The 12,030-nt window shown below is 51.4% G+C and overlaps 1 protein-coding gene across 3 annotated transcripts in view; it reads right to left on the bottom strand.

Moving 5' to 3' along the window:
- LOC147887968 (uncharacterized) overlaps positions 1–12,030 on the bottom strand; it is a 320,694-nt gene that overhangs the window by 76,615 nt on the left and 232,049 nt on the right. The gene's annotated exons all lie outside the window — the stretch shown is intronic.

Below are 12,030 nucleotides of genomic sequence, written 5' to 3'. Positions count from 1 at the left end.
GTCAACCAGGCCACCATCCCCTAGGTGTAGTCCGTCTGAAGGCTCTGCATGCGAGTCATAATCCTGACGACTCCCATCCAGATCCTCACTGTGCTATGACAGCTCCAAAGGCAGTGAGGGATCGTCTCCAGAACTCCTGCAGAGCAACAATGACACTGCCTCTCCACCTGCATCTGCTCCAACAGTTCGTCACCATTTTGTTCACCCGTGCTCTTGAAAGATGGCTCCTATCACATGCGTGTGGATTATAGAGTCCTCATCAAAATGACAGTCAAGAATAGGTTTCCAATCCCTCGCATAGACGATATATTGAACAAACTAAAAGGGGCCACGATCTTTAGTTGCATTGATTTAAAAAGCGGTCACCACCAAATAAAAATCTATCCTTAAGATGTTCATAAGACACCTTTTTGAAACTCTTTCCAAGGAATGGATACCTCCTCTACCTCCCTTCATATCACAAGGCAACTCCACCATGTGGAAGTCACTCCCTATGACCCAAGAATCTACAATGGGGGCCCAAGAAACAAGTTCCTTCCATAGGAGGACACGGTCCCCTCGATTATTACAAGCATAAAGATTGAGAAAACCAACCTTATGTCCCCCAATCAAAATAATGATCCATTAAGCTCTAAAGCGGATAATGATACCATGTCCAAATACTAGAAAAAAAAGGAATATGAAACTGAAATGCATGTCCTCCCCCTAGTAGCCAAGGTTGGTGACCAAAACGTACGACTTGAAAGAAATTTATATGACTTAGAACAATCTTTGGCATCCAGCTTGTGCTCCTAAATAAAAAGAATGTCGATGGAGCCCCCTGTTAAACCTAGATGGAGCTGAGTACAGATAAGCTTCCTACAGTGGGGCCATGAGGTATACTACTGAGGTTCAGTATGTTGCAACTAACAATCCTTGTCGGCGGGTGGAAGTAGCATTACCCAATTCTCAATGGGGGAAGACCTTCTGCTCAAGGAGCGAGGGAGAGAAGCAAGTGGAGAAAAATCCACAAGTGAAAGAACCCTTCCATCTCAGGATGGAGTCAACCTGGGATCAAAAGGAATGCCAACCACTGCCTCACCGAAGGTGGAAGGCATGAAATCAAAATCCTCATCCAGAAGGTCCACTAGATCAGCTAGGGCTGAAAAATAATTCCTGAAGTTCAAACCTGGCATCGGGATACGTAAGATGCCTGTAGTCGAAACTAAAGAGACTGTGGATGCAACCCCTGTTGTACTCTAAGTCTCCGGGACTCCCACCAAGAGTCACACCTGGGTCACATCATGGTCACCTCAGCAACATGCCAAGTTATTAGACCTTGGTCATACCTAGTCGGATCGTGTTCACATGTGTTCACATCTTGGTCACTCTGGAACACAGTATATGACTTGGACATGACTTGACATGACTTGGACATGACTGGACATGGACATGACTTGACTTGGACATGACTTGACATGACTTGGACATGACTTGACTTGGACGTGACTTGATATGACATGGACATAACTTGACAGTACATGACTTGTAGAGGACCTGGACATGACTTGGATATGACGGGAGCAATACATGACTGAAGAGTACCAAACCTCAACCTCGACCCACCATGGTCAAAGTTGATCAGAGGGAAGTATTGGCGCAATGGTGCACGGGGTACACCTATTGGTGCATACCATTGCATGGGGTACACTTGTTGGTGCACATGGGAAGCATTCTAGCTAGCGCAATGGTGCACGGCGTACACCTATTGGTGCACATGGGAAGCAGTCCAGCAGAGTGCACAAGCGCACAGGCGGTACTCGTTGGTGCACATGGGAAACAGTCCAACAGTTAAGAGGTATAGGTAGTGCACCAACCCTCGCAACCAACTAGTGTCAAGAGCGCATGGAATAGATAGGAGAACACATGGAGCACGGGATTCACTGACCCAGAACAGGCTAGAGTGTTGCGGAAGCCATCAAGGGCGGAGCAGCCCACAAACAGTGAAATGGCTAAGGATGCAAGAAGACATCCAATAGGAAGAAGGAAAGGAGATTGGCAGTGGAGGGAGCAGAGGAGGAGAAGGTGAAGAGGGGGAAATGGGGAAAAGGGGGGACATTCTGGCAGGGGTGGGAGGCGTGAGTGAAGGAGTGAGAGGCTAGAGTCAAGAGCTCGCCTCGTGTGTATCTTCTCCTAGTGTATCAGTCATCTTGTTTTCTAATGAATTATGCTACTCCCCATCTCTGCTCACTACTCTAAAATCTCTTTCCGTTGTGTTCTCCTCCCCTCCTCTCCCTTTACCTGGTACAACGGACCCTGTGTCATGTGGTTGAAGTTCTTTTCCGTTCATGTCGAGGGTTGGCTTTTGTGATGTTGTTCCGCTTTGGTCTTCTTCTTGCTCACATCACTTCAGCACTTGTACCGCTTGCACATAGTTGACACCATCGACTAGCACTCGCCTACGTACCATCAGTGACACCTATGGCATGTCTTACTTGCTTCTCGCACAAGTGGCCCTAGGCCTCCGGCAATACTTCCGGAAGTGTTAGGAACCTCCCCCCCCTCAGACGATTATAGCGATCACGGTGGGACTCGAACCCACAATCTCCCGCTACTCCCCATCTCTGCTCACTACTCTAAAATCTATTTCCGTTGTGTTCTCCTCCCCTCCTCTCCCTTCACCCGGTACAACGGACCCTGTGTCATGTGGTTGAAGTTCTTTTCCGTTCATGTTGAGGGTTGGCTTTTATGATGTTGTTCCACTTTGGTCTTCTTCTTGCTCGCATCACTTCAGCACTTGTACCGCTTGCACATAGTTGACACCATCGACTAGCACTCGCCTACGTACCATCAGTGACACCTATGGCATGTCTTACTTGCTTCTCGCACCAATGGCCCTAGGCCTCTGGTAATACTTCCGGAAGTGTTAGGAACCCCCCCCCCCCCAAACAGTTTATGGCGATCACAGTGAGACACTGCTGGTGATGAGTAGCACAAGTGAAGTGGTGATCCAGGGTCCTAGAGAGAGGTCTTATGCCGAGTAGTTCTGAAACATTTGAAGGAGCTAGCGAGAGAGCTAGGAGGTACTTGAGGAGAGTGGAGAAAAGACTTCCGGCAGGCCAAACACGGTACAAGAAGCATTACGTGCGATGTAAGTTTGCGAAGTCCTCAACTCGAGCACAAAGTGAGCCCATTGGAGCAGTAGCCAGAGCAAGTAACTTCATCGACACTCTCATCGACTTGGATCAACAGAAACCGTGGTGGTCAGATCCGGACTCCGGAGAAGAAGAAGTGCAAAGCGGAGAACATGTGAAATAAGAGGTTACGAAGGACGAGGGCTCCTCAGGGACTCATCAAGGTCAAGGCAGCCCCTCTCCTCCTCTTGTAATGATGTCTTCATCAACCACCTCTTCTGCCGGAGTGGTGACTCCATCTGCTCCATCTGCGTCTGGACAAGTTGCTACCTCATCTGTTATGCATAGCTCTGGGCTTCTATCTAATCCTTATTCCACATCTATCCCACTTGGGGGTAATCTTTACTCCGGCCATACCTTTACCTGCCATGATGGTTTCATCTCCCTTCCATCCACACCGGTACTGCCTTTTCCACCACCCCCTCCCTTCCCTACTGCCTACTCATCCATGACTTCAACTCCGTCCCTCTCTTTCCCAAATGCTCTCTCATCCTCTTTAACCCCCACATCTTCTATGTTCGCACCCTTTCCCTCTGCAACACCGAGACCCTCCGCGTATGCAAGACCATCTGTGTATACTTCCTCTATGGCTACATCAGTAGTGACTTCCCCATTTTGGTCCTCCACGGGAGATGTTGTCGGTGTAGTCTCCTCCTCTAGAGCACCCACACTCATTCCTGCTCCATCGGGACTCCCTCCAACTCTTGCATCTGCTTCAGCCTCTTGGGTGGAGATGGCCGTTCTCAGTCCTGCAGACAGAGCTAGACTTCTCGAGCTACTCAACAAGGTCCACGTGAAGACTCAAAAGTTCAAAGGCCACCTCCATGAGGATGCGGAAGCTCATGTGAGGAAATTCCTCACAGCATGTAGAGCTAAAGGTATGGAGAATGAGCATGCGTTCCTTCACATCTTCCCCTCGTCATTGGAGGATGCTGCCGATGTATGGTACAGTCAATTTCCCCCTGACCACTTCCAGACGTGGACAGACCTAAGGGAGGAATTCTTACGCACTTTCAAGTTGGAAAATTTCGAACACATGATTATCCAAGAGTTATCCACTAATACCATGAAGCCTGGTAGAAGTATCTCGGAGATGCACACAAGGATGAGGGTCCTGGCCGCGAAGATGTCAGTGCCACCCAATGACGCCGTCATGAAGGGGTGGTTTTTGAAGGCTTTACCCTCCACCATTGCTATAAGGCTGGTTGACAAACTCCCTGAGCATGCCTCACTACAAGAATTCCTGAGGGAAGCGGTGAAGATGGAACGGTCCTAGTTAAGTTTCGCCTCAACACCCGCCCAGACCACCCAACTTTCGAGAGAAGAGGGCTCACAGGCATGGCAGCAACTCAAGAAGGAATTAGAAGAAATCAAAGAAGGTCTGAAAGACAGAACAAAAGTGGATGGACCGTCACCCTTTGAAGCTCAGATAAGAAGTGGTCTCTGGTGCACCGACTGCAAGGGTTCTGACCATGGCTACTGGGAATGTCCATCGAAGGGTAAGGTACCCACCCCGACCTCCTTTTGCACATTTTGTGAAATTCATGGACATGATGCCTCCGAGTGTAGGTATCTTAAGGGGTTGAGGAAGCGGTGTAACATTGGAGTGGGGGTCTCCAAGCAATTGGGTTTAGGTCTCTTGCCCTTGCGTTCATTGGGACGGTCTAGAATACGGGGACTTGATGATCCTCATGCTAGAGGTAGTGGATCAGGGTGTGATGAAACTCCATAATGATCGAGCGAAAGATCATGAGGGCCTATGCACTGAATTCATTGCATATGGGATTAATCTCCTAGCCCGATCTTAGCAGAGCTCTTTAATGAAGCTGTTTGTTTGGGGTTTCCATGCACTTGGACTATCAACACTATCTCACTCATCCACAAGGCAGGGGATCCCATAAACCCAAAGAGCTACATGACCATTATGATTGGACATGTCATGTCCAAGATTTATGCATCAGTACTTGATTCTGAGGTCAGTTGATTCGCACAGTGTAGGGGACTTAGAGCAGTCGGACAAGCTGGATTCCGACGTGATCATGGGACGGTGGATCACATTCTCACACTCAGGTGTATCATCGAGGAGGCGAGGGCACGGAAGTAGAGGGTATATTGTTGCTTTGTGGATTTTCGCAAAGCCTTTGACATGATTCCGAGAGCCTGCCTCTTTCGACGCCTACAGGATTTGGGGTATGACCAGGAGATCATACCCTGGTAGAGTCTCAGGCAGAGTCCAGGCAGGGTCAGGGTGGACAGAGGAGATCATGAGCACTATTGGGGTCAAACAAGGGTATCCTTTATCAGTACCTTCTTTAGCCTCTATATTGACGAGCTTGAGACAGTTATGCAGACACTGGGGGGGGATGGATGCTCTCTAGTTGGCACGCTAATCCGGATATTGCTCTATGCAGATGATGTGGCACTTTTGTCTTCATCAGTAGAGGGACTCTAGAGACACCTTGATGCACTACAGTCCTTTTGTGAGTTCATGATTTTCAATACATCTCGAGCCGTTATGCGCCAGGAGTAGTTCACGTTTGACGGGTCACCTTTTGAGATTGTTTCGTCATATACAGAACTTGGTGTTATCTTATCTGGACCTATCTTCACCATGAGAACCGTGATGCAGGCCCACCTGAGCAGGGGATATGCTTGGCCAAATTAGAGAGGCAATGCTTCCGCTCACACTATCAGGATCCGCGGACCAAGGGATTGTTGTTTGACTCCTTGGTCTGTCCAGTGGGGATGTACGGCAGCCCTTGTTGGGGGCCGGATCTATCAAATATAGAGTGGGCTCGTGTGGAGCAGCCACAGGTTCTCATGCTATCGCGGATGATCCACGGTAAGCCGTCCATCCCTCACCAGATTATTCAGGCTGAGTTTGGGTCATCCCCACTACAACTGGATGCAACATTTCAACTTACATCTCCTATACCTGGTCAGGGGTAACGGGGATTGCACTTCTGGGTGCAGCAGATTACCATGGCTAGCATTGTCCTCTGCTATGGCACTATCAGCAGGTGGGTGACCAGAGATGCTGGTATGCACACACAGAGAGATGGTTTGAGCGATTTGGGCTCCACATGGACAGACTCCCTCCTTTCCAGTATAGCATTGACACGCCGTTCTCTCCTCTCTTGTCACACGAGGTCAACCAGATCATCCGCGGGGATCTTTTACAGCTACACACATTCCCAACCTGGTTGGGACCAAGAAAGCTTCCAGTGAAGCTCAACTTCTACAAGGATCATTGTTTACACATCACAAAGGAGGGTTTCATTGACCCACTAGGATATACACATATCCAATTACCCCTCACTGAGGATCTCTACTCTGCAGTTTCGGGTCTCTTCACATAGACTACACACTGAGAGTGGCAGGGCAGAGAGTCTACCCCGGGAGATGACACACAGGAGGTCGAGTCGGAGGAGCATTTCATTTTCACGTGCCCAATTTACTATGAGATCCGAGAATGCTTCTATTGCCTCTTCAGAGACAGTTCTGGGGTGATGTCCTGGTTTATCTCCTATCCAGACCAGAGATGCTTAGCGTCTTTCATCGATGAGGCATTCAGGCACTACAAGCGTCTACTTCAATCATGGAGATAGGAGCAGACCTCCTTGGTAGACCCTTCTCAGAGCTCAATCACAGAGTTCTTCCAACCAAAGCAGGTGGACCTCCATACTATGAGGCCCCCCGACATGATCGGGATCTAGAGCCAACGACATGACAGCTCAGACCAAGGATTGACGCACATATTACACTTGGGGATATCCCCTCTCTGTTTAAAGTTGGAGCTCTATTGACAAGGGTCAATGTAGCCCTTGTTAGGCGCAAAGCTATGACCAGGAGACGATGCCCTTGTTAGGCACAAAGCTATGACTAGGAGTCAGAGCTCTACCGACAAGGGTCAATGTAGCCCTTGTTAGGCGCAAAGCTATGACCAGGAGACGACACAAGACCACGCCCTTAGGCAGCCGACATCACTCTATCGCCGACTTCATGCTTCCGCCATCTCATTCACTTGGATGAACTAATGATGATGATGATACTGATGTGTAGTCATCACTCTGACATGACTATGTAGTACTTAGCACTAGCCTTTTGTATTCTACATTCATGTGTTTGTTTGTATCAAGATTCTCACAGTCTCATAGACCCATCGGTCTTCCAAAGACTTTAATAAACTCTCTCTCTCTCTCTCTCTCTCTCTCTCTCTCTCTCTCAGCCCTCCCGCTCTCCCCTCCGCTCAGCCCCCCCGCTCACCCCTCCGCTCAGCCCCCCCGCTCACCCCTCGCTCACCCCTCCGTTCAGCCCCCCCGCTCAGCCCTCCGCTCACCCCTCCGCTCAGCCCCCCCGCTCACCCCTCCGCTCAGCCCCCCCGCTCACCCCTCGCTCACCCCTCCGTTCAGTCCCCCCGCTCACCCCCCCGCTCACCCCCCGCCCCCCCCCGCTCACCCCCCCCGCTCAGCCCCCACAGCCCTCACAGCCCCTCGCTCAGCCCCCCCGCTCAACCCCCCCCCCTCGCTCACCCCTCAGCTCACCCCGCTCACCCCTCCTTGCTGCTCCTTTGCCCTCAGCTCACCCCTCCGCTCAGTCCCCCCGCTCACCCCTCCGCTCAGCCCCCCCGCTCACCCCTCCGTTCAGTCCCCCCGCTCACCCCTCCGCTCACCCCCCGCCCCCCCCCCCCCGCTCACCCCCCCCGCTCAGCCCCCACAGCCCTCACAGCCCCTCGCTCAGCCCCCCCGCTCAACCCCCCCCCCTCGCTCACCCCTCCGCTCAGCCCCCCCGCTCAACCCTCCGCTCAGTCCCCCCGCTCACCCCTCCGCTCACCCCCCGCCCCCCGACCCCGCTCACCCCCTCGCACTTGCAGCCCCGACCCCCCCCCCCTTTTTTTTAAAAAAAATAAATAAATAAATAAATGAATACCCCTCGCTCACCCCTCCACTCACTTTTTTTTTTTTTTTTTTTCGGGGGGCAGCCCCAACCCCAACTTTTCTTCCCGCTTTTCAATGTTGCCGGCTTCCCGTAATTAAAAATGGCCGACACCGTCAAACATGTTACAGAAGCAGCAACATCAATGGCCGCCACGACCGAGATGCTGCACTATAGTAGAAGAGGACTCGCATCTTCTACAAAGGACAGCGCACTGCCCGCACTTGCCGCACTCCCAGTCGCAGGTACACTGGTTTCAGCTCCATTGTCCCATCTTCCGCCCAGTGCAGTGCCCGCACTCCCAGTCGCAGGTTCACCGGTTTCAGCTCCATTATCTCATCTTTCGCCCATAGCTACTTTGTACCCGCAGTTTTTTTCACCCCTCTCCTCTCAGGTTCCTTCTTCTGCACCCTTTTTCCTCTCCCTCTCACAGCCCTCTGTCACCTCTTCCCCTTTGTTGCCTATTTTACCTACTTTGCCAGAGGTTACCTCCTCCTCATCCTCTCTACAGACTTTACCCATCCCCTCCTCTCCTTCCCCGGTACCCAATTTCTCTCCCCCTTTCCAGCCTTCTCCTTCATCCCCGCTACCCACCTTACCGGTTTCCCCCCTGTCTCCCTCTCTTTCTCCTTCCATGCCTTGCACTGTTTGTCCTTGCCGCCACATCCTGCCAGAGCTTCAGCTCTTTGAGACCCATCTCCGAGCTGCACTTCAGATGCTTCACAGAAAGGACGAGACCATTTCTCTACTTACAGCTCAGGTTGCATCTCTTGCTGATCGAGTGACACAGCAGGATCGGGAGGTCTTATCTATTAGGACAGATCTTCAGGTCTTACAGGCGACCCATAGGACTCTTGCTGGAGAGATTCATGGACACACAGAGCGAGTGCAGCAGATCGAGACTCGCGTTCAGCACATGGATACATCTCCCACTACAGCAGTAGCAGCGGTTGAGGAGCGTTTGACCTCCCTTCAGACAGAGGTCCAGAGAGCCACAGAGTGGGTGGATGTCGTCCGCCGTCAGCCATCACAGCCTCAGAGATCTACTGTATCAGCTACATTGGTCGAGTCACAGCAGAGGGCCACAAAGGCCCTCAACATTCGCATTCGTGGTATCTTGCCCTCGGCGACAGAGTCCACGATGACACAGGCTGTGACCTTTGTCTCTCAGACATTGGGAGTACAGGATCATGGCATAGTAGGAGCATATAGAGTCGGGAGGGATCCTACTAGAGAGCAGCCCCTCATTATCAGATTCAGAGATGCCCAGGCACGTCTAGCTGCCCTCAGGAGGAGAGGGACACTCAGAGACCACCCACAGATTTCCATGGACGAGGATCTGACTCAGATACAGGTTGAGGAGCGCAAGGCGCTCATGCCTCAGAGAGATGCAGCCCGAGCTCAGGGCAAGTGGGCAGTGATTAGGGATGGCAGACTCATCACAGGCACCTTGAGGCGTGCTCCCACAGTGCTTAGAGATGGCAGACCAGCAGATACAGCCCCACCTCCACCTCCACCTCCTGCCCCGTCCGCTTGACGGGACAGGGCCCATGGGACACACCACCCGTCAGATAGTCTACGCATCGCTGTATGGAACTGCAATGGTTCTTTTACAGCACAACCAGGCAATCTACGGGGGGCATTCTTTGGGAGAGATATCATCTTTTTCACGGAGACACACGAGAGTCCAGAGAGACCTTTGCCACGAGTGACAGGGTATACATGGAGATCTGCCTTCAGGCAGCACGCCCGGACATTTGGAGTGAGAGGATCTGGAGGAGTGGCCATTTTGTACAGAGAGCATCTCGATCGGATCATCACAGTGGAGAGAGCAGATTCACATGCCCGATTCTTGTGGGTACGCATCTGCCGCAAGGCCCCTCAGCGAGATCTTTTTATTGCAGTTTGCTACTTCCCCCCGGCGCAGTCGATCTATTCTTCCACTGGACCAGGCCAGTCCATATTTGAGGATCTCTCAGCGGACATTGCAGATTTTTCACGTCGCGGAGAAGTCATCCTTTTAGGAGACTTCAACGCGAGGACCTCAGACAGACAGGCCTTCACTTATGACTTCATGGAGGATCCGGTCATACTCCCAGCATTTCATGATGATAGCCTCTGTCGGACTTCATCAGACTGCACAGTACAGCCCACAGATCAGGGACGTCAGCTACTGGAGCTCCTCACCTCGCACAGTATGGTCATTTATAACGGCTTGTCCAGGTGGCCACAGTCTTCCATGCCTACATTCTCTTCTGCTTCTGGGCGTGGTACTAGCGTGATCGACTACATCATAGGTCCCCCGACTCTAGTCCCTTCCATCCATAGCCTTACTGTTAGCCCCTTCATGCCCTCTGCCGACCATGCACTCATCCACTTTACTTTGACTCATGTCTCCCATGACCCACCTCCCCCTCGTTATCACGACCGCCAACCCTACTACGAGGTTCATTTCGACCACCAGTTCGATGATGTATATAGCCAGAACCTCAGCCGCCTACTCCGTCCTCATCTATTAGATGCTCTACCATCCACGCGGGACCGGTGGGAACTTGTACATACTTCACTCGTTTCTGCCGCTCACATGTCGTTCCCTGCCACATGTCATTCGTCTAGTCCCCCACCGGTTGGTCTTGTTCCTTGCAACGGTTGGTATGACGAGGAGTGTAAGGAACTCCGCATGAAACTTAACCTTGAGACCAAGGAGAAGTCTCCCCTCCTTGCCGAAACCAAGAGAGACTACAAGTGGTTGGTTAGGCGCAAGAAACGCCAATTTCTAGCCCGGAACGAGGAGGAGCTGAGAAGCTTGCTTTTCAGCTGTGACTCCAAGGAATTCTGGAGAAAATTCCTCCGCTCGAAGTCTCAGAGCCCCCTCACAGATCCACGTGTCTGGTCTGCATATACTTCAGCTCTATACGATGTTCCAGATCAGCCAGATATCGATTTATCCCACTCCCCTAGGCCAGCTTCATCTAGTCTCTTCACACCGGAGAGTGTCCGTGCAGCAGTCCACCGATTGAAGAACGGGAGAGCTAAGGATCATGATGGATTGCAAGCGGAGTATGTAATCCATGGGATTGATACCTTAGCTTTTGTTCTCTCCCGTCTCTTCAATGAGTCTGTTTGTACAGGCCTACCACAGTCCTGGTTAGGCAATACCATAGTACCTATCCACAAGTCGGGGGACCCTATGGAGCCGTCGAATTACAGGACCATCATGATTGGCCACGTTATGGCCAAGATCTATGCATCAGTTTTGGAAAGCCGTATAAATGACCATGCCGAGACGACAGGACTCAGAGCCAGAGGACAGGCTGGATTTCGCAGGGATCATTCGACGCTTGACCACATTCTCACATTCAGGGCACTAGTAGAGGAGGCGAAGTCACGAAGGCAACGGCTTTATTGTTGCTTCGTGGACTTCAGGAAGGCATTTGATACAGTTCCGCGATTCAGATTGTTTCAGAGGATTCGCGAGATGGGCTTCAGTGGAGAAACACAGTGGGCTATCATGGCTTTGTATGAGAGGGTCACTGGTCGGGTTCGGACACGTGAGGGGCTCTCAGAGGATGTATGCAGCACGATTGGGGTAAAGTAGGGTTGCCCGCTCTCTCCTACTCTCTTTGGACTATATATTGATGAGCTAGAGATGTTCGTACAGATGACAGGCGGTGTGGGCTCTACTCTCTTAGGATCCTCCATTCCTATCCTCCTGTATGCGGACGATGTGGTTCTCATTTCCTCTACTGCTCAGGGCCTCCAGGCACATATTGAGGCACTCCACAGGTTTTGCCAGGACAGGGGATTGACCGTAAACCTTGGCAAGACCAAGGTTATGGTTTTCAACACCTCTGATCGTATCTACAGCACGGATGAGTTTTGCTTCACTTATGACGGACAGCCCATTGAGCTTGTTAGAGAG

Source organism: Dipteris shenzhenensis, chromosome 22 (assembly GCF_047967505.1).
Source record: "Dipteris shenzhenensis isolate YYH24624 ecotype China chromosome 22, Dip_SZ_1.0, whole genome shotgun sequence".
NCBI classification, from domain to species: domain Eukaryota; kingdom Viridiplantae; phylum Streptophyta; class Polypodiopsida; order Gleicheniales; family Dipteridaceae; genus Dipteris; species Dipteris shenzhenensis.
The sequence above is the reverse complement of the archived record's forward strand: the minus strand, read 5'-3'. Positions and strand labels throughout refer to the sequence as shown.